Source organism: Grus americana, chromosome 7 (genome assembly GCF_028858705.1).
Source record: "Grus americana isolate bGruAme1 chromosome 7, bGruAme1.mat, whole genome shotgun sequence".
Classification (NCBI taxonomy): Eukaryota; Metazoa; Chordata; class Aves; order Gruiformes; family Gruidae; genus Grus; species Grus americana.
In genome coordinates, this window is record NC_072858.1 from 27,711,190 (window position 1) to 27,734,164 (window position 22,975).

General features: G+C 40.6%; 1 protein-coding gene across 10 annotated transcripts in view; it reads left to right on the forward strand.

Moving 5' to 3' along the window:
- Positions 1 to 22,975, forward strand: part of ZMIZ1 (zinc finger MIZ-type containing 1) — a 361,162-nt gene that overhangs the window by 46,757 nt on the left and 291,430 nt on the right. For 9 of the 10 annotated variants that reach the window (XM_054831980.1, XM_054831987.1, XM_054831983.1 and 6 more), the window contains one exon: positions 5,262 to 5,410. The gene's annotated coding sequence lies outside the window, so the exon portion shown is untranslated. Of the gene's footprint in view, positions 1 to 2,047; positions 2,064 to 5,261; positions 5,411 to 22,975 lie in introns of those variants that run through there. The other variant, XM_054831981.1, reaches the window with a different exon arrangement.

Below are 22,975 nucleotides of genomic sequence, written 5' to 3' on the forward strand. Positions count from 1 at the left end.
ACACAGGAGCCCATGCTGCCACCCCAGCAGGGAGCCCCGGGAGGATGCTGCTCTCCAGGACGTGGCCGTGTGCCTGACTTCAATGTCCCTTACGTCCTAGGTCCTGAGTCCCACAACAACGCTGTTACTTTAACTGGTTTATCAACATCCCATCACATAAGTCACTTGGGGGAGATTGAGGAGCATGGCTTTTAGAGAAAGAATTGTTTCCTTCTAGATCTAGCTTAAAAGGGAGAAATAAATGTTTTGAAAAATTATTCCCCCCGTTTCTTGGGAAGGGACCAAATTTTTAGTGATGAGCATCTTCCATTGTGCTTGGGTGCACTAGGTTTGATCTTCAAGGCTTTGCATCTAAAATAAGGGGTATAAAATCTTGTGCTGGGTATGTACCTTTTTTTGGTGGTGAAGAGAAAATTAAATCTTTTTTTCATTATTGGTGATCATTGCAGTTAGACTGGTAAGTAAATGTCATGCATAGGTTGGTATGTTTTAATAAGCATGTTATCCAAATGCATGCATATGAATTGTGCTTCTGTAACGTTGGATTTTCACCTGGACAAATGTGATTTTTGGGAAAAGCTTTTTTCAGGATCCAAAGAAAGCAGGTGGAGAAATACAGATAGGTATAACATTTAAGCTGCAGAAAAGAATTGTGTAAACGCATCTAAATAAAGATATAGAAATAGAATACATTTGGCATTTTAATTAAGTGTGGTTTGAATTTCTAAAAATTGGGCTTCTTGTTTAGTAACTATATTTCATGTACGTAAAGCACAGTCTTACATTTAGACATCTATTGATGGGTAGATCCCATGAGTTCACTAAGACCTGGGCAAATGGAAGGAAAATTTATTTAGGAGATCTGTGTTTTGACTCACTCTTAAAATGTTTTTAATCCTTTGTCTGTGCTTCTGCAACAATATTTTGATAACTTTTTCTTGGCTATTTGTAATAGATACTTGACAAGAACTTCCTGTCTTTGTGCAGATATAGTTCTGGGAAAATAGTATTTATGTTTGAAGAAGCTTGTTTGTTCACAAATACCTCCAGTACAGGTGTTTGTGGTGGAAGTGCCTACCCTGTTCTGCGTATACAGGCACATATACATGTGTGCACATATACATGTGTACACACACGTATATGCATGGATAGTAGGAGTATGCTTTTAATTCATACTAAATTAAATGAGAATTTGCTAATTTCTAGCTTGTTCTCTTTATATTGCTGTAGGTAAGCACTATGCTGTATGCAAGTTTAATTTCATACTGACTCTGTCCCAGCTGTAGCTGTTAGAACATAGATTGGAGAAGGAACCTGCTGCAGGTGGGGGTGAGGTTCCTTCCTGGCTTCACAACACTGGCTTTACAGTCCTGCCCTGAGAGTTAAAGGAGAGTACCCAAAATACCTGGAAGGTGCTGCTGCTGTTAGTGGCAGAGAGACTACAGACTAATATATTTTAGTAAGGTATGTGAGAGAGATTTCTGGTACAGTTCTAAGAAACATTTTTACTACAGGTTGTACAAGAACATATATGGAAAAAGCTTTTTTTTTTTTTCAGTTTCATCATGATGGTTAAGACTAGGTGTATTAATTTTTTTTCTTGTTTGTTTGGTTTTTACAATGAGAAACTGAGATTACTTCTTCCCTTAATAGATATTCATGGAACAGTTATTTTATTACCTCTCCTAGATCAAGAGGTTGAAAAATAAACAGGAAAAAAAAGGAAAATAATTTTTTACTATGATATAAACTTGACCTATTTCTATTAGTGCACATGGAGTGTGTGTATAATTCGCATGAAGAAAAGTAGCCATTTGTTAAATGTAGATTGAAGAACCTTGAGAGCACTTTTTTTTTCTCCCCTGCAAATTGTGTGAGGTGGGGGCAATGTACTTCCCCCCGCCTTCAAACGCTGCTTTGCCTTAGTTTATGAACGCTGTTTGGGGAGGGGGCTGTTAGATTACAGCAGTGCTCTGATCTAATTCCTTTCTCTAGGTCTTGTTGTAATGGAAGCAATAAACATCATAGAACTAGAAGACTGAATAAACTAGAAGATCTTGCAGGTTGGTTGTGTATAATGGAGGCTCCCTTCCAGAGAGGGGTTCCCCAAAGGGCTCCTGGGAAGGGTCAGGCAGGATAAGGTGAGCGAGCTCTTTGCCAGTCTTGTGGTGCAGATTGGAAGTGAGGGCAGCTACTTCCCCAAACCCCTTAATTTTCTCAACTTAAAAAAAAAAAATCTCTGGATCAATTAAATTAAGAACTAGATCCTGGCAAATGTCATGCAGGATCTTTGCGTTTAACTGTGGGGAGTGGGTTAGATTTGGGAAGCACGTGGAAAAAACATTGTATTTTCATTGTGTAGCTGGAGGGGTAAATCTGGTGCTGATCATTCAGAAAGAAGCATTAATTTTTAGTCAAGATCAGATTTCAGAATCCTTAGTCCAGGTTTCAATCTTCAGCTCAGGTACTGTCCAGAATCAGCATGCATATTGTGAGATTTAATGAAACCCCAGCTCTAACTAGTGGAATCAAGGATTATTTTTATTAAGCTTGATAAGGGAAAGCAACTTGGCTAAATACGCTGCAGAAGTTGACGCACACACCATCTGAGAGTGTTTGTCTTAACATATGCCTCTTCATTTATCTAATGTTGATGTCAACAATTTGTTGGGTTTTGATACAATGTTTCCCAGTTTTCTGTTTGTTTCCTTCCTGTAGTGGCTGTATACCAAAAACATTTTGACATTTTTTTCTTATACAAATTATCTCTGGCCCTGCCAGAAAATTAGTCAAGTCTTTGGGTATTGTAAGTCATTTTGCTAGGTTTCTCCACTTAGAATTTGACTTTTGGGTAATGCATTATTTCACCTCACTTCTTTTTTTTTTTTTTTTTTTTTTTTTTATTGCCTGGGGATTTGAGAGCAGAGCAATCTCACTCTCTTTGGGGCAAGTGATGTTGAGTCAAAGCTACATCCTGAAATGGTTACTTAAGACAGGTTCCCGTCTCCCTGAGAGTGTTGTTAAAAAAATGTTCATTTTGTGCACTTAGCCTTCTTTTTTTCCACCTCTTGATTTTGTGTTTGATTCAAAATATGCTTCCCTCAAATCTTGTACATCCACTTTAAATTATTTCTTCTACCAGTAAGAGGTTGAAAGTGTAAAAATTTTAAGCACTTGAAATGTAACCAGTATATGAATTCTTAGCAGACTTTACCTGACATATGTGTGTGTGGGTTCTCTTAGCAGGGAAAAAAATGCTGTCTATAGCATCCTTTTGATTTAATAATGGAAAAGGAAAGCAAATGATGCGTTTGATTTAGGGATACAAAACTAGTGTGTAGTTGGGGGGAGGAATACTTTTTTTTTCTTTTTGTATTTTGCAGCCGGGTGTGTGCTGAGCTGCTCAGTAAGTATTGATTAGCACATAGCCTCGGGATGTACACATGTCAGGAGCAATTCACTGAGGGTCATTTCTTCTCCAGTGCCCACAATGAGGGCTGTAAAACTGTCTCCCCCTTTTTTTAAAAAGTATAACAATTTGAGTAGTCCAAGTGTTGGCTTAAGATGCTTTGCATCAATTAGTACAAGAGGGCTGAAATCTGACAGAAAGCAGAAATGCAACCAAGGGGTGCAAGACATGGAGAAAGTGGAATTAAATAGTGTGGGAAGGTTTGCCTTCAGGGAACAGGTTGGGCAGGCAGACTTTTGAGCAGGTACACTTTTGTGTCAGGATCCATTCTTTTGCATTGTCAGGTTATGGCTAGGCCTATTTATGGGTGAATGTAACAAGGCAGAAGAGGTTTGGAAATCACTGATCTTGTTCTTTCTCTCCTTAGTGCACATTTTCTGTGTCGTCTTCTGTGATCTTTATTTAGTTTTTCATTGTTTATTTACAGTGCCACTGTAACTTCATGAATTCTTTAAATCATGGCCTATCTAGAGGGGAATCTGGACAGAATTATTCTTGCAGCTTTAAGTCTTGCTGACAGGAGAAGCGAAGAAGAGAGCTTTTGTTCCCTAGAGAAATGCAGGAACTGTGGCCATTTAGAATTGGACAGACATGGTCGGCTTTGAGGGAGATGCTGTGATGGGAGTGCTGCCTTTTATGTTGTTTCGTATCTGTTGGGGCCCCTTATATAAAATCTCTTTTGGGAGACTAGGATCTGTATGCAGTTGCATGCTGTTAGCAGACAGGACAGTTATCTTTTTGAAGGATGATAGAGGTGTGAGGGGAAATGTAAGGTAGCATAGACTTTTTTATTTACCTTGAGAACTTGTATTCAGAATTTTTATGGGACAGAGAAGGGTAGAGTTTTCTGTGTGAATATAAGCCAACAAAATGTGATGGAGAACAGACTGGATGTGTTTCCCTTTGCTTGTTCCCCATGGAAAACCTTGATTGCCATTTCCTCCAGTATGTTGATGTCTTGCATGCACCCTTTAAAATAATTTTCCACTTGATTTTCCTGCCTTTCATCAGAGGCAGGTACTGGAGGTAGGGAGGGGCCCATTAAATTTGGGTGTCTGTAAGTCTCTTTAAATTCACATTAGGAGTAGGGCAGAGAGAGAGATATGGTCTGAGGTGAAGGATTATGGTTTTATGGGAGCGAAACTGGGTTGCTAAATGGTATCTTCAGTCACAAAAAGGCTTTTTAGTTCCCTTTCCCTTCATTCTGATACTTAATATTTTTTTATCTTATTGTTACTGAAATATTCAATATAGCTGCAATAGGTTGTCTCAGAAAATAGATTGTCTTAAGAAAGAGTAGTTGTCTTAAAGAAAAAGAAGTTATGATTAGTTGCATATACCTCATAATTCTATGTATGATCCTAAAGTGCATAAGCATTTGAATGTCAGTATATACCTGTATGTTCAGTATGCATGTTGGAATTTGCCTTTTGCCAACTATTTTGATAGTAAATGTGGCTCATTTGAATTTTTACAGAAGTGGGTGTGAGCTTGGCTGAGGCATATGTACTTAATGGCATTAGTGCTCAAGAATATTTTTGAATGGGACTTTATCCTGTTCAGACATGAATTCATCTTTGCTTTTCTTAGTAGTAGGTGACTTGACCTTCATGTTTTGTATTTTGATAAAGTGATGATAGAAGGAGAAAATACAGGACAGCTCCAGTTGGTATTTTGGAACTGGAGAAGAGGCACAGTAGCTCTTCCAAGGAGGAGTTGTAATCTGTAGCCTCTTCAAAAAACATGAAAGCTAATACTTGTTTCTTTTTTTCTTCTTTTTCCCACCCGCTAGGAAGTACTGCTGTGCTGTGGAAGAAAACAGCTCCCTGCTCCTTCTTTTCTTTTTTTTCTTCTTTTTCTTCCCCCCCCTCCCAACCCCCCCTTCTTGCCTGCATTAGAAGCTCCAGGAATGTGCTAATTGGCGGCGGCCTTTTCAGAAAGGTAAGAGGTAATTGCTTTTGGAGGTGTCTTGCCTGCTCAGCTCCTTCTGGAAAGGAGGATGATGTTAGAAGAAGCTTGTCTACATAGAGTTTAGACAAGTCTTCTGGTTAATGTGGATTGCCTTTCTAACAACGTGATGCAAACAGAAGTTTAGTGCACTTCTTGCTGTGCTTCTATGTGTAGAATACAGTCCCTTGGGAAAAACTAGAAGATACGTTTTTAAATGCTTGCAGGGAAAAGAAAATATATAACTGTTGTATTGCAAACTGATTAACTAAATCTCTGTCAGAGTATCAGCTTAAATGAAAAGGCAATGAGTTAGGTCTGGAGAAGCCAAGTTGAAGAATTGTGTCTCAAAAAGTGCTTCTTTTATTATTATCATACACGTACATCTAATCAGGTAAATATAAATTTTTTAGCTAGTTGTTTTATTTTAAACCTGATTGTCGTCTTTGGGGTCCTTCATGCTTTTATGGCTGGTTGTATCACTGACAGATAAGATAGTAACCAGCTGGAACCCCAGCTCTAGCTCTGAATGGTGTGTTCTGTGAAGAGTTGGAAACAGATGGCAATTCTTCACCTCTCCAGACTTTTTTTTAGTTTTGGGCAGAAGTGCAAAATGTGGTGGGTGAGAGTTCAAATGCAGCGCCTTTTTTGTAATACTTCTAAGCAATTAAATTGTGTAGTTATCTGGTGATGTGATCCACATGTAATCCATGTCCATCTTTCTGCTTCAAGACATTCAATTTATGTGTCAGGAGATACAAAGTACAAAAAATTAGTGCTGTGACTCATAGAACATCCTGAGCTACATGAGTCGACTCAAGTCAGTTGCTAGACAAATTGCATGTATATTTTAGTACCAAAACTCAGTGTTTAGATTTGTATTTGCTTAGGAACTGGCTGCAGTGCTTTGAGATGTCATTTTGCATTCCATCTTTGTGATAGACGTTAATGCTTCTTGTAGTGGAGGCATTATCTTTGTCTAAACCTCAGCCATTCCAGTTTGCAGTTGATGTCTTAACTTAAACCAGCTCCAAGAAGGGGTTTATGCTAACTTCCTAGATGCTGAATTGGGGAGGCCAACGTGCAATATAAATTTTTCTGCCAGATGTGCTCTGTGGTGCTAACCTTTATGACGGGTTTGGGAAGACAGCGCGATGCAATAATGTCTTAAATTGCCCCAGTGAGATTTGTCAGAGTTCAGTTGTCAGACCCCTCAGACTGACTAAGTACACTAACTTATCAAGGATAAGCTGCAGACAGGTAATGTGCCTTTGGGATGTTCTTTCTCGTTCTCCGTCTCATTCTTGACGGTGTAGAGGCAAGCTAAGTCTTTATTGAACGGCCGCTACCAGCTGCCTGGCTACCTTCTGCAATAAAGCTAATGACCTAATGGGCAAATGTTTCTTGGAGACCTTCAGCTGAAGCAGAGACAAGGAGAAACATACAGACCAGATAAAGGGTTCTTGAGGAGTTTGCAATTTCCCCAGGGCTCCTTCTGTGTAATTACCTGTCTATCGCTTTGTCTTCTATCTTTTAATGCAGGAGGAGTGTCAGACTCCAGGCCGCTAATCTTTGTTACTGTGGAAAGGCTGGTTACACTCCTCTTCTTGCACTTCAAAAATGGCAATTGCCGGTCCCCAGCTGGTTCCCTGAATCTAACTTAAAAATGGATGATAGCTTTTCTCCTTGGTGCCAGACTAAATAATGTGGCTGCCTGCACTGTTGCAGGCAGGCATTGCTGTCACCACTGATGCTGTGGCATGCTGAGAGGAGGAGCCCACAGAAGCTGCCTTGTGGCCTCTGAACCGGTTTTCTCCCAGGCAAGCGAAGGCTCTAAAATTCCTTTGAAACGCAGAGTTTCAGGGCACACTGAGACGTGGGAGGCTTGGCTGAGCTGCAGGTGTGGAGGAAAGCCACTATTAAGATTCGTAGCTCCAGCCGAGTTTTTGTACAGTTTCTGAATGCCTTCAAACTCCCTGGGCTGGGGGCTGAGGGAAGCACAAGCTTTGCAAGCTGTTTTTGCAGGATTGCGGGCACCAGTTGTTGTTATTGCCTCCCTCCCAGCACACGTCTTGCGCAGTGATGTGCAGCGGAGACAAGTGCATCTGCTCAATTCACAGGGTCAACTGAGAGGCTGTGCACAGCCCGCTGCCATTTCTCTCTGGCTGGATGCATCCATTTGTTGCTCTCGCACAGCACTGGAAATTTGGAGGGGATTCCCTGCCTGCTGCTCCCCTCCTCCTTCCCCTGCATGTGCTTCCCGAGTTGCAACATGTCAGCGGACCATCCCTCCGAAGCCATGGTTTGGGAACGGCTCCAGCACAAACACCTTGTCTTTCTGCGCTCCTTTCCATCCTCAAGGGGAGAGGGAAACTGTCCCCGTGTTGGACAGGGTCCTTTTCCAGCTGCTGCAGCGACTTGCACACCCAGGAAATGTATGTTGCTAAACTCCTTTATGGTACCTCTGTAAAACATGCTTTAACTGTCTGCAAATGTATGGTATTTAAGCAGCAGAGTCTGTGTTATCAAATGCAGTCATGCAGACTGTATTCCTCAGGGTAAAAAGCTTCAGGAGGAGAGGCTGGATGTGATAGTGAAATTTGAGAACCAAAGCAAAAGGAAATTCTTGCCCATGTGTTGGACTAGAGCAGGTTCAGGAAAGGTGGAGGATGGGGAAGCATATACTCCTTCCCAGATTGGAAATATTGAAGAGGATTAGAAAGGAGGGGAGAGGCAGGTCAGGGACAAAGCAACAAAAGATCAGGCTGGCTAGTGGCTCACAGTTCGCTGTGTTTTGTTTGCTGCCCTTAATGCTGTGCTTTCCTCCCCCATTTCCTCTAACTGAATTTGCGGCAAAGATAATCTTCAATTTTTTTGTTCATTGACAAAGCAACCACACCTCAGTTCAGATTGTTTCAGAAGTTGTGTTTCTTATCAGTGCATCTAGAATGATGATTTTGCACTGATTTTTGAAAGAACTTTTATTTCCCTCGTTATTGCCCTGTTTTCCTCTCTCATTTGTATCAAGCTGAACCATCTCCAAAGGAAAGGTGATACTGCCGCTAGCAAACATTTCAGGTGGGTAACACTGTGTATGTTAAGCAGCATGTCTATAACAACTTGCTTGTCAGTGTGAAGCTTATCTTGTTTGTTTATATTTCTCTTTTCATACATAAATCAAGTTCAGAGCTCTTGAACCTTTGTAGAGTGTTTCAACAAGGTGTTTGTTTCAAGTCTTGGATTTCCCCCTTCCCCCCCCCCCCCCCCCCCAATCCTTTGAGATAAGTTTGGGGTTAGGATTTTTCATTCAGTGACTGTGTTCAGTAAAATGAAGTGTCTGTCAAAGCTATATTGCACCTTATGAGAGGATGACAGGTTCTTCCAGAGTCCTCAGTTTGCAAAGCCTTAACTGTCTCCCAGTTTAAATCAGGACTTCATCACTGCTTAAGGCCTTTACTTAACTTTATGTTAACAATGAGCCTGTGCTCTCTTGTTTTTTAATGAAACCTTTGATATTTTTCTGATTTTTATTTCATGAAGGTTACAGGTTGTACTTCTTTATTTTGATATGGAGAAGATTGAAATCTCAAAAATTTTGTTGGAGAAGAAAAACAATTTTCATCCCAGCAGTGCATTTTTTCAGGTCATTTGTATGTTTAGAGTCTGTTTACTATGTAGTGTAAAAAAAAAAAGTTTTAAAAAAATTCAGAAAACTGGATGCTTATTTTGTACTTCCAAAAAGATTGTTTTAAACATCTTTGCTGATAGTTTCAAATTGAAAGAAAGTGGGGAGTTCAGAGCTGAAATTAACTTGTTCTTAAATCAGTTCTTTCATATACAATGTCTAAGAAATGTTAAGAAGCAAAGTAAAATTCCGGCATATTTAGGCACAAGAGTCTAAGTTAAAATGGTAATAAGAGCTGCGATTTTGAATTTTCTTAACCTTTCAGTTGTCTGGGACAGCCCTTTTCTGAGGGCAGACTTTACAGGTCCCACGAAGTGAATAGGGTTGTGGGGAGAGGTGGTGAAAAGACTGCAAGGGTTTGCCTCAGGGCATCCGTATCTGTATGGAGGGCTTGAAGGTATTGTCTTCCCCAGTAGTGTAGCTATGGCAATGACCATTTGTTGTTGCTGGTTAAACCCCTTCAGTTCTTTAGTGTTAGCAGAGCTAGCTCTGGGTCACTTGGCTTTCCTCCAGATTCAGCAGTTATGGTCTGCCTGCCTCAGTTGTCCTTAATGCAGTGGAGTTTTGGGTACTCCTTGCAGTTGTGTCTGAGGTTTACAGACCTACTTCTGAATATAAAACTGAGTTTAGTTATTTAGGATTAAGTCCCACGTGGAGTGGCATGCTTCCTTGTGCTGAGGCCTCTCCTCCTTCCCTGCTCCACCACGCTGGAGAACTGCAGTTGAGTTGTTGCTCGACTCCTCTTAGCATCCGCTGCCAGGGGTTGAAGGGATGTTTCTGGAGGCTAGATGTCTGCCCACCATCACCCCTGGTGTGTAAGTAATTGCCCTGAGCATTGAGGTGGCTGCTTATGTTCTCTGGAGTTTTGCAGACCTGCTAGGAGGAGCTCTGGCTTGAGTGACTTGCAGTGGCTGCTGCAGAGTGGTGGGAGTGCAAATCGACAGTCTGCAGGAAGGAGTTTTTGGAAAGACGTGCTAAACCATAATTAGTGGCTGAGAGGAACAAAGTGTAATGCATGGTATTAGTGTAGGTGGCAGGTTTTGGTATTTTGCTTTTGTTTATATTACCTGTGAGTCCCCCAACGAAAGCTGGGAGGCCCAAATCAGATTTGAATGTTGTTGTTGAAGTTAGCAACAGAAAAAGACCTGGTTGTTTGCCTGATTTCCCTACAAGTGATGACTGTTCTGTCTGCTAGGGAACGACCCATCTGGGTGCATGCTGCTCCATTCTTCAGTTATGCAAAGATGCATGTGAATTTCTTGTATATTTCAATAATTTGCCCATTCAAAGTATAACAAAAACCAAACTAGCAGAATTTTACTTCCCTAAAACAAGTGCTTTAAAGTATGAACCAAAATAATGAATTGATGTTTCCAAACCATGTTTCCCAGTGTTGTTTGTCTCTTTTCTACTGTGTCTGTTACATGCATGGTTGAGGTCTAGAAAATGTGGTGCTGCCTGGAACACTGGGAGGACTGGGTGCTACTTATAGCTCAGGTGGTGGTGCTAGGATCATTCATCCTGCTTCATCCCTTTTGGGCTTACCCCATGGGAAGACTCCTGTTCAATTAGCCCAAGCATTACAGTAGAGAGCTGTGCTAACATCCTGTCAGCTACAGGACAAAACATATTTGATCCTGCAGGAAGCCTTGTGTTATAAAGAAATTTTGTCTAGAAAATTCTGTGCAGACTTGAACTGGCTGGGGAAATGTACACTGGGAAGTGCTTGGTAACTGAAACATTTTTGATCCAGTACTGATGGCCTTAATAGCCAGATGAAGTGCATCAGTGACTCATGGTCACTTACTGCCCTGCTGTGTGATGTAAACCAGATCTTCCTTTGGTGCCTTCCCACATACAGCCTTGTCTGGCTGGACCCTGAATTTCAGCCTTGTGCTTATACTCTACGGTTCATATCCTAAACAAGCTCTTCTCTTTCAAGAGACCTCTTGAATTGCTTGTAACGTAAATACAAAGTTTCCAGTCGCTTTGGTAATATTCTACCTATGGTTTACTCTAATTGAACAGGAATTCAGACCTAAATGTTAGGATGACCCAGGAACTTCTATTTCCACTTGCTCTCAACTTCTTCCCCACTCTTCCATCAAACTATGAATTTGTTACAGTTTTAGGCCTAATGATCTTTCTGTTTTCTCTGTGAGCATTGTTGCAAAAGAATGAATGCTAACTTGACAAGGAAGATAAAGGAAGAAAAGGGGAAGGTGGGTGTGTTTTGTACGTTGGTTTTTTTAATGATTATTTTTTACTTCCCAAACACCTTTGGATATTGGTGACATTCATAAAATCAGTTGAATAGAGATGAAAATTGGGTATGTGAAGGGAAGCACTGTTTGCCAGCAAAATGAGCAGCTATGATATATTTCAATCTTCAGATACTTGGCTAAAGAATGGTAACATAAGTTTTTTGCTTCTAGAAATTGAGATTTTTGGCGGTAATATGCAACTGTGAAATCTGTAGGCATATACTGTAGCAGAAGCTGTCTTTATTCATATACAGCACATGGTATTTGGCTTGAGAGAAGGTTCTTTGCTCTCTTAGAAAGTTGGGTTTTTGATGGAACTGACTGCTGTTTGTGCTTCATATTGAAAATTATTTTACTCTGGAAAGACAAATGAGTTGTATGTATTAATGGCACTGTTGTTTTCCCCCTGTTCCCAGCAACCCAGTCTATTTCCCTGGCTCGCTCTTCTTTCCATTCTGTTTCTTTCCAAGCTTGTGATCTTAATTACAGTGAGAAGTAGATGATATCCATCTGTATATTCCAGTACGGAAATTGAGCTTTGGATGAGTTTTGGACAGTGGGACCTTCCCTTGCTCACCTTTCTCTATAAAAGTATTTGTGGTATGCTCAAAGGGTACTGGGGGCGTCAATCCAAATGGCCTAATAAGACACTGTTGGTCTACCGAGAATGGAGAATAAAAGGAAAAGGATGGAAGTGTGCAAGTGGTGGTTCACTGGTGTCACATTAATAGAATCCTCAAATCAAGTGCTCATGCATTTTAACCAGAGGTTAATTAATCAGAGTGAGTAGATAAAATGATAAGCTGCTTTTAATGAAGTGAAGCAGCTTTATTAGCAGTAAGCAAAACGCAATGTATTTGGTCTCTGGCACAAGTGGTTTTCATGGGGACTGCGGTTTGCCACCAGCTTTGGAGTGTGCTAGCCTTTTTCTTGCTGCACTCTGCAGGCCCTGCTCTCTGCATGTTTCAGCATGTGGCAATTCAGAATGCAGGAGATTGAATCAAATCAGAAGCAGATATAATAGTGTAAAAACTGAAGAAGAAATGTTCCTTACAGCTCTTTCTCTATGCCTAGAGACTAGCACCTGCCAACTTTCATACTTTGGATGCTATTATTTTTCCTTGGAGATAGCAGGCTTTATGCATACATGGCAAGCAAGCAAACAAAAGCCCTGTGTGGATTTACAAGAGTGACTGCTGTTTGAAAGGCTGCACAGCCTGGTAACTGCTAACATAGCCTGAAACCAATCAGTAGTTATCTACCAATTTGCAACTTAGGAACAGAAATGCACCAGGGAGGTGCTCCTTGTGTATGTGTTTAGGCGGAGGGCCAAAGCCAGCATGTCACTAGCTATTAAACTGAAGCAGACTTGCTTACTCTTGTTCGTATGATCTTCTGCCCTTAGCAGTGCATCTATGCTGTGGTGGTGTTCCCTAGGGTCTCTCTTGATACGCTGTAGAAGCCATGAGATGTGCTACGATGTGCATGGCAATGCAGGGCTGTAATAGGAAATACCTCAAAAGTCATAGAGTAAGTGAATGACAAAAAGAATGCACGTGTGTAAAGAAGGAGGCTTTGTGGAATGATGAAATAATTTTCTTTGGGCTAAATTACTGTAAAGGTCCACATTTAGGCTTGAAATTAACTTTGCTTATGACTATGTAGAAAGATCCTTTGTGAAACGAACTCAAATTAGGAATTTGTTCATAAAAGTCACCTCACAGCAAACTCCTTACGAACGAGTGATGCAATAAGGTTACTGTAGTTCTGTGAACTGGAGAGGCTGAGCTGGTAGATGAACGTGATTTGAGAATAGGATGCTGGCAAGTAAATTGTCTCTTCCCCCCCCCACCCCCCCCCCCCACCCCCAGCCTTTCCTTAAAAGACTGCGCTTCCCACCGCCATTCAAGTGTAAATCCCTTTGCAACAAAGGGGAGGCTGGCAGCTCCACCGGTTCAAGAGTATAAGTGATCTCGCATGCTTCAGTTGAAAGGTTGAATCCCTGAAAAGGAGAATGCTGCTATAGAGGGAAACTCTCAAAAGGCTGGTGAGAATGGCAGGGGGAAAAGCTGTTGAGGTCCTTGAGAGCGCACTGGCAATTTTTGTCTTTACCATAAAATGACCTCGAGAGGAGCTTGACAAAGGGAAAGCTGCTGTTCAGGTGAGGCTGCAATCACCAGCTTTAGGAACTGGATTTTACTTGCTGTCCCCCATAGGAGCGCAGCATGCTGCTCTACTGCCAGCACAGCATGTGGTGCCAATATTTTGTCTACAGTATGGATTGAGTCCCTCTTAGTTTTCCTGTTTGGATTTTTCTTTCTAACAACTTCGTGTTGTGAGTCTCAAAGCTTCAGAAGTGTAACTTCTGGGTATGCAAAACAGAGTACGAAATCTTGGACCTTGTCTTTATACTGAAAGGACCTTCTAAAAACCTTGTAAATATTTGACTGGCTACTCAGCAACGCAGCTGAACTGGTTGAGTTAATGCTTAATGTGAGAGTGGTCCTGAAGTGCACGGCTTAGACGATGGGCCGAGGGTCACGGTGTAAGCAGTAGTTCCCTGTGAAGACACCTGTGCTCCCTGCTCCTCGTCCTCCAGGACGGCTGACCACCAGATCTGCAGGCAGGAGGAGGTGCGAGATAGCCGTGTCCACTCCAGGCAGAGTCAGCCCAGTGTGTTTGGGTGGTGGTGAAATTGGTTTGGGCTGTCCCACCTGACTTTCTCTGCCCTCATGGTTTTGCTGGTTTAGCAACAGTGTGGTAATCTCTGACTTAAAAGTGAGGGTGAGCATCTGAGATTCTAATCCGAGGCTCTCTACAACTGCATCTGGATTTGAAGAAGGTTTTTATGCATATAGAAAAATGGCACCAGGAGGAAGTTGTTAGTAACTGGTCACTGGGGAGGAGCAGCACAGAGATCAGTGACAAATCTGGATCTGAGCATGTTAGAAATGGAAGAAATTGTAGGTTCTGATACATGTTGTACCTTAATGCTTTTAAAATAGCCCCTTCTTTTATTGTAGCACTGCAGTGTTCCGAATAAGATGCTTTCTGGCATTGGAAAGTTAGCACAAAGATTACATGGGAAAATGTTTGCAGCTTTATGAACAAGTTGAATGAAAATCTCCTCCTCTGTTTTATGTGAACTAATTGGCGCAAGACAGCTTTTGCTTTTCTGATGTAAAGATTGCTCATTCATAACACTGTACCACCTCAGTCCTTCAAAGTGGCAAGAGCCTTAAATGTCACTGCAAATGGGAGAAGATTCTTTCAAAGAGCTCCTGTATCATAATAGAGCTGAAGCATCATTTAACAGTAAGTACTTTTTTTTTAACTAGCTACTGATTATTTAAGTGTAATGACTGTAACACACAGTACTTGTGCCCAACACTGCTGTTGGTTGAGGATCACAGCAATCTATTACTCTGACTCAGAGACAAGCATAGCGTAATCCAGTAAATTGTATGAAGAAGTAGCACTGCCCCACCTACTGCTCCATGAGATGGAAATGAGCAAAACTTTGATTATTGAAAAATTAACTGTTACGTGGCATTAAAAAGCTATAGCCCTTTCTATAGCTGTGGGGTTTTTTAACTATTGTTTTTAAAAAAAAGTCCATTTGTTAACTTCTGGCAATGGTTTAGCATGGACTATACTTCGAGTATTTACCCAATCTAGACAGCTATGGAGGCTTTAAAAATATCCACAGCCGATTTCCAGAGGAACTGCTTGCCAGTATTGGCATTGGTAAATTCAGATAGGAAGAAAAACCCTCATAGATGAAAGAACAAAGCATGTAGCTGTCGCCAGAGTAAATACAGCAGATGATTAATGTATCCGAATGGTGTAATTGAGTGATGGTATCTAGTCATGTGACACTGTGCTGGGTTTTGGTGACTGCTCAAATTTTTTTTTTGGCTCTTGGGGTTCCCTCAGTCTCTCACTCCAGGCCTGGCATAGAAGACTGTGCATCTGTGGTTAGGACACAAATTTAAGTTGTTTGATACAGTCTTACGCAAGTCCCCAAATTCTTGGTTCAAAAGAAATGAAAATGGTTGCATATGGTACTTGCAGAATCCAGTTTTGATTATTCCCCCCCCTTTAGTATAAGGAATCTGAAAAACGATATTTTCTTTGACATCGTTGGTCCCCAAACATTTAGTGCACCTTAATTAACTGTAACTACTTTATACCTTATGTCAATAACTTGGTAGCAAGTATCTTTCAATTATTTGTGAATTATTTTAATTTGAGTTAGTGTGATGCCTGCCTAATAACAGATTTCCAAGAAGTAAGTCTTTGCATATGGTTAGTATTTCTGATACAAATTCAAAACTAAACAAGTGCTACCAGAATAGTAGTGATGTGCAGCTGAATTTAGTGGTTCATCTTGATTTTGAAACCATTCCTCACACACATTGTGTACATTTTTGGGTGGTGTTTTGGGCTGGGTTTTTTTTTGTTGTTTTGTTTTTTGTTTTTCTTTGTGCTGAGAAGTTACTTGTATATACCCGTTTATAGAAAGTTTTGTAGTCTCCATCTTCTTGTCAATAGCCAAAAAAAGTGGTTTTGTGGCAGATACTTCTGATTCCTGAATACAGGAAAACAGAATATTTTTGTATTTTATCTCATTTGACAAAAGTGTCTTAGGACAAAATGAGTGTTCAAGAAGGTGTATGTGTTGGAAAAAGTCTGTTCCACCTTGCATCGTAGTAAGGAGTTTTGCCTTCAAACTAGGGACTCCCTAAGGAAGGGTTTGGTACATTTGACTGTGCTCCTACTCCAAACAAGCCAGAATGGAAGGCACTGGAGATAGTAAGGTTTGAGAAAATGGCGCGTTTTGTCCTGATACTATGTGACCTGTGATAAGAGCACCTCAAACATAATTCCTACACCTTCTTCTTATAAGATCTGCTAGTGGGCAGACACCTTTGTGGGACACTGAGCATGGCCCCAGCTGGCAGGTGCTAGTTTAGGTCCTTTTATAGCAGGACACAGTGCTGGAAGAGAATATAATTCTTTAAAACCTATTATCAGATGGGGAATTGAGATCTAGGCAGTGGTTCTTCTGAAAGACCACAGCTTATCATGAGCTCAACCTAGATTCAAGCAAAGTCTAGCATTTGCTTCCTGAAAGCGTTTGGCAGATGCCATTGTAAAATGAAAGAGTCTGTTGGGCCACTACAAATGTCAACCCTGTATTTCTAGCTGAACACATGGATGCACAGAAAAGCAAAGTTATTTCCCTGCAGTCCCCTGGCAAGTAAATGACATAGCTGGGAATAGAACGAAGATTTCCTGATGTCCATTCCCCTCTTATAATTACCAAACAGCACTTTCTTCTTCTTCATTGTAAACATGAATCAAGCCAAATGGCATGCACAATTAGCTTTTTTCCAGCAAAGCTGAGGGGGAAGAGGGAAGGAGGAGGGGACCAGAGCAATGAAGGGGGAGGGGAAAGTCATTCAGGGACAACTGTACCTGCTGGGGGCACAATTTAATAACCGCACCGAGTGGAAGGAGCAGCCTGTGCTGCAGATGCATTGTTATCTGCAGAGTCCCCAATCTGGGAGAGTGCTGCAAAAGGTTTAATGCAAATCCGAGACCTCTGCCATTGTGTGAGACAGATTAGGGCTCATTTGCATTCTTTCTCCTATAATAATTACCTAGCAAGGAGTGCCTGTTACCATTAGCTTCATTCTGTTTGCCTGTGATAACGCCATCAGCAATCTCTTCTCCACGGATTATGGACACTGTGAGGAAGGGCAGTGGGCCAAAAAATAAAAAAAAAAAACCTCTCTGTTGGAGAGAGTAGTAGAAAAATGTGAATACTGAAAAATTAAAATGCAGATAACTGTAGTAATAACCATTAAATACAGCTGGAAAAATACTGTGAGCTGAAGAGTAAAAATCAGTATTAATCCATAATATTGATGAGGTGTATGGTTTCCAATATCAGTTTAGAAAAGCCAGCACAGGATTTTAACTGAGCTTTATCTATGGTGCCTCAGTAGTTTTGTCCTGTTTTTGGAATCGTCTCAAATGGTTCTAAAATTAGCACGATTGGAGATCAGTGTTATTGAGATACAAACGTTAACAGTCTAAAAATGATGTGATGCGTCAGAAATTCAGGTAAAATTCCAGCAAATTTGGTGCAACTTTGGGTCCTGGAACTCAAGCAAAACAGTTTCCCTGACATATAAGGCAGCAGACATTTTTTTTTCCCTGTGGTTTTTTGTTTGTTTGTTTTAAGAATGGAGGAGTTAAATAGGAGAAAAGGAATGCAACTAAACGTGGAAGACTGAGGATGCTAAAATCAGCTATTTCCTCTACACACTAATTGCATGTAGAAAGAATATGAAATCCTTGTGACCAACAGTTGCTGTTCTTGCCATTTGGTCTCCTTCCCGTGGTTTTTGCCCTCTGTGTCCTGTTGAAGAAGCCGCTGGGGTTACTCCACAAGAGGCAGAGAGTTCTGAGGTCCTGTATCCAGCTCTGGTTCCTTGTGGCAGTCCAGTTCTGCAGCTAGGCTCCTGCCTTGAAGCCCCAGCCTTGAGCCCGCACTGCAGCAGCAGATTGCAGCTACTGGGCACAGAGCTGATGACCTGTTTCAGAGCCTTGTTTTGTGTGACATGGTGGAAGGTCCTCTTTGGATCCTGCTAGTGCAGGATTGAGGGAGGACTCAGTTTGGAAGAAGAAAATGTGCCTGAATATTCCACATTCACATCAACATCAGGGAGGGAGCAGCATGTGCCTGGACAGCCTCTGTTTTTGGTGCAAATCCCCCCTGCTGGTATTTTTACAGTGGGATAATTCCATCATTCACGGTGGTGGGGAAGCAGGAAGACAAATCAAAGCAACCCTGGCTTAATCAGTGAGCATCCATCTTAAATGGCTTTAAATACATTTAAGCTTATTTCTGATCTGGAGCAGGCTATCAAAATGATGAGTCACACAGTTGTGTTGGGTTTGGTTGGTTTTGGTTTTTAAAGTGATTTTTGAGGACATGCTACCTACCATATTCACCTTTCCATACGTGGAAGCAGCAGAATGAGAGGGATGCTGCCTGAAAAGTCAGTGGTGGCTCTGCAGGGGGAGAGTGGTACAGGCTTGTAAGGGGTTGTGTTGGTGACCTGTGGGGCAGCCGATGAACTACCAGGAAAAAGCTTTGGTTATTCTGGCTGGCACCATTTCTGGCTGTTAAGGATTTGGGAGGGTTCTGTGGTCCCTGTAAAACTTGACGCAACTGTGAAGAATTTAGAGGTCCTCAGGTGTGTGAGCATACTTAATATACAACAAAGTTTTCTGGCACTTTCCCCTGGCTGTTGGATTTACATTTTAGAAACAAAGGGTCATGTCGTCCCGCCTGCATAATAATAGGAATATTCTGTTTCTCAGTGAGAAAACAAGGGATAGTTACTTCCCCATGAAATCCTAAATAATTGAAATACAAAGCTAGGAAGGTCCCTTACGTTATACGCAGTTATCCTGCCCATCTTTTCTGGCAGTGGGCTCTGTATAATAAATATGTGTTGAATAATAAAGGAAAATATTCAAGGATGAGCAAGGTTGACGTTTTGTATGTACTTGGACCTTTCCCAGCTAGAGGTGGATTGCAAATGGAGGCGCAGATCTGCAAACAAGTAACCAGTCTGGCCTTCAGCAAAATGAGTTTTGCATGCTCGAGTTTTTTGTTTATTCGAGGATTTTCTTTAGCTGTGGTAGTGACAAGAGAAATTTGGCAACACTTAAAAATGTCAAGATATATGGATAGGGCTAAGCGCTAGATATTTAGTGTTAACCAGAAGTTATATTGCTGTAAATGATTAGAGGGAATGACAGGGAACTGAAATGTTGACACATTTGTGAAGTCTGATTTTTTTCCTCCCTTTTTATTTTGCCCACTATAATAATGATAAAGATCACAAACATGACAGGTACACAAACATAAAGGGAAATGAAATTTAAAAAAAAAGTTTGAAAGCACACATTTCTTAAAGAAAGCAGGTACTTTTGATTCTAAATACAAACTGAAGGATACCAATATGTTTTATTTAAAAACAGCAGCTTAAATCTTTTGTTCATCTTCAGACCTTTTTCCAGGAGGATGAAATACAATTTGGTGCATGGCTAGTTCTGTATCAATCATTTACAAACTATGCCATCATTACATAGGAATAAAACTGCAGTTGATGTAATTGGAAAGGTCTAGTGTATATAGTGTATGGAGAAGGACAAGGAACTTCTGAAGTGCTATGATGGAAAATAATGATTATGTACATCTAAATAAGCTAAAACAGAGCACCATTTTACTGTGTAAATAATTGGAGATAAAAAAAATCTGACTACTTAAGAGATGCTGCAGTATGATATGTGAAGCTGTATGTTGATATGTATGCACGCACATACACACAATTTTAAACTTAAAAAATTATGTAAAGATAACATAACTTCTTACGAGGCTTGTATTATTCCTGCAAATTATTTTTCTCCATATGGCTCTCCTTTAATAATTAATTTAGTATAGTCACCATATGTATTTTCAGTCTTTTATTTTGATTCTACAGTGATGCATTCCAAGTAATTTTTAGTCTAAGCAGTATTCAGCTTCTTTCTTTCTTTCTGTAACCCACCATACGTGTCGGTATGTTACTGATACCGAGGCCTCTGTGCATCAGAAATTAGTTTTCAAATTCCTTTCCTAACTTACAGTTGAACTTGGGCTTTGGAGCCTTTTGTTAAAGATCCCCATAAAGGCACATGAACAGATGTGGTTTTGTTGGGGGAAATGTCACCATATTTAGCTTGCTCTCAAGTGAAGAGGTGCCGAAAGCTTTTGTGCTGTGCAGGCTCAGCCCAGGCTGCCCTTGCTTATCCTCCCTAATTGGAGGCCGTGGCCAGTCACACCCAGGAGCAAGGAGGCGTTCGTTTGCTCAGGCTACGTGTGCTGAGCTATACAAGCTTGTCTGAGTTGGTTTTCAGTACTGCTGCATTTGATTGTAAATTTAAGCTTACCTTATTGTTTTGGTGAAATGCATGTCATGTCCTCTACCCCCTCAACAGAAGTTCAAACACCCGTTTGGAGGAAGGTGAATGTTGTTGGGAAGATAAGCCGCATTAGGAAATGGACATCCCGACTTGGTAACATACTGTATCTGAGACCAGTGCATTTCCAAAAGAATAATTTAAAAATAAAAAAAAAGGGGGGGGGCTTATTTGTGCCATACATGGCATTAGCGAACAAAAGACCCACAGATTTTCAGTATGTTAAGCTGTCCATCACACATAAATGAATCAAAGGAACAGTTGTTTATTCTTTGGTATCTTTAGGCTGTCTGTGACTGATGGTCAGGCAATGCTTCCTGTTGTAACGGGGTCCAGATGTGAACCACTTTATAGAAAACGCAAGAGCAGTTACTTTTCTCAATCACCAGTAGCACGGCCGCACAGATCTCAGCTGTACTTTCATGCCTCACCATGTCTCCTTTCTCTCTCTTCAGCGTAATAGCATGAGGGTACTAGCTGAAAAACTGGCTTTGTTCTCTTTTACCTAACAGAAAGATTTCACAAGCTTTACACAATATGGCAAAGTGATGTTTTTCCTCAATACTGAAACAAAACATGCATACAGAGCAGACATCCGCGAAAGTGTTCTTAAACATATGCTTATAAAGCAGTGTGGATACCTAAACTTATATAAGCATAGCTGTACACCCACACAACTTATTATTAAGACTAGACTTATTTTCAGCTGCCTTATTATCAAAATTACAATTTATATAACATAAATTATGTGACTTAAAGGAATTTATGAAGCAGAATTCCACAATTGTTTTAACTCTCCTGTTTCTCCAGACTGTTTCCATCTTAGTAACTGCAACAATAACTTTTTCAAGGTGTGTATGTGAAAATATTTTATGAAAGGGGCTGAAAGTTGGAAGCATTGCAAAAAGCTGTTTTAACATTTATTGGAAAGCTAATTGCAAAATATTTCTTTAAGACCCAGTCCATTGTAACACTGAGAGCAGTAATCTACAAAGCAAACTATGAAGAGAAAACAATGGATTTGCACACCGTTGTCCAGTGATACCCAAACTAGCACTGAGAGACAGAATCTGGGTACCCAAAGCAAAGCAGCACAGGGCTCAGCCTGAGGTAATCAGCTTTCCCAAGTAAAAAAAAAAAAGTAGTCTGTTTTCTGGGTGGAGCACCATGCAGATATACCCAAAGACTGCAAACATTAATCTCTTTATGTGGTTTTGTGAACTTGGGTTTGTTTCTTTATTTGTGTACAGCTCTGTTAGGCAAAAACACGGTGTTGCTGCAGAGAGCATGCACGTGGGCATATATGTTCTTGGCTCAACCTCCTTGAGTAGGACCAACACACAGGAGCTGAGACTTGTGGGATGTTTGTGTGTGTTTGAGTGATACAGACAAGCTCTCATCCTCTTTGGACTAACTGCCATAGTAGATTTTTAAAAAAAAAAAAATTATTTCCTCCCTCCCTGCTCAGACCTAACTAAGGGGTCTGTATTGAATCTTTGTGATTGGAGTATGGTTTTGGTCAAAGATCATAATCTAAAACTGTGAGATTTGGGTGGGTTACAACTCCAGCTGAATAAAGTATGCTGCCTTGCCTTGTTCCAGCAGTGCGAAGTTAGCTGGGTATTTGAGTAGAAAGGAGTTCACCATTATAAAAGCAGGCAATCTGGGGAGAATGAGGAAGCTGAGCACAAGCCTGTGAGCACAGCTTGTGTACATATTTGTTGAAAGCTAATTGGCAACGCAGTTGCCTTTCAAAGTTGTTCTTTCACCTATCAGTAGAGCACAACTCTGGTACTTAATGTACTGTAGATTACGTAAACACTACCCTGAAATATTTGTACAGGCAATTAACTCTTGTTTTTACACTACTTTGAGTTACAAATGGAATCCTGCTGTAGAGCCTGGAATATTTATATTATAAAATATATTCCATAATTAGCTTAAATAATAATTTCGTCAAACTGGCTAGCATTAATATCAGAAGAACAGAGGATTGGTTAATCTGTGAGGAGCTGACAGTCTTTGAAAGTTCAGTATCCAAGACATACAGACTCTGTGTTTGTACCACATTGGTGAGGAAAAATGCTATTTACAGGAATTTTATCTGGAACAAATGTATCTGCTCTCGGTTATTATATTTGAAGACGGTAAATGCTTGTATCAGTAGCACTGGTCTGCATTTTGTGTGGCAAAATGCGGTTACTAATGAAGTAACTTAAGGCATCCGTACATTGTGGCATCACTGTTACCAGAACGACATCCTCATCTAATGTGGTGTTGATGACTGTAAGGATCCTTAGATAGGCGCATATTTATTTTTCTCTTGCTCTTTTCAAACTTATCTTACAAACGTTTTGTCCCTGATGAAATTAAATCACAGCTCTACAATTTGAGCTGAATAATAAATCTATTAAAATGTAACCAATTGGTAATGACAGTCTTAAAGCCAGTCCTCCATCCTCTAAGAGTTTATTCACAAGCACTTGGCCTAATACGACCATGAACTTGAATAAAATGTTAATATATTTTATTTTAATTCGTAGAGTGACTTGCTGCCATGATAAT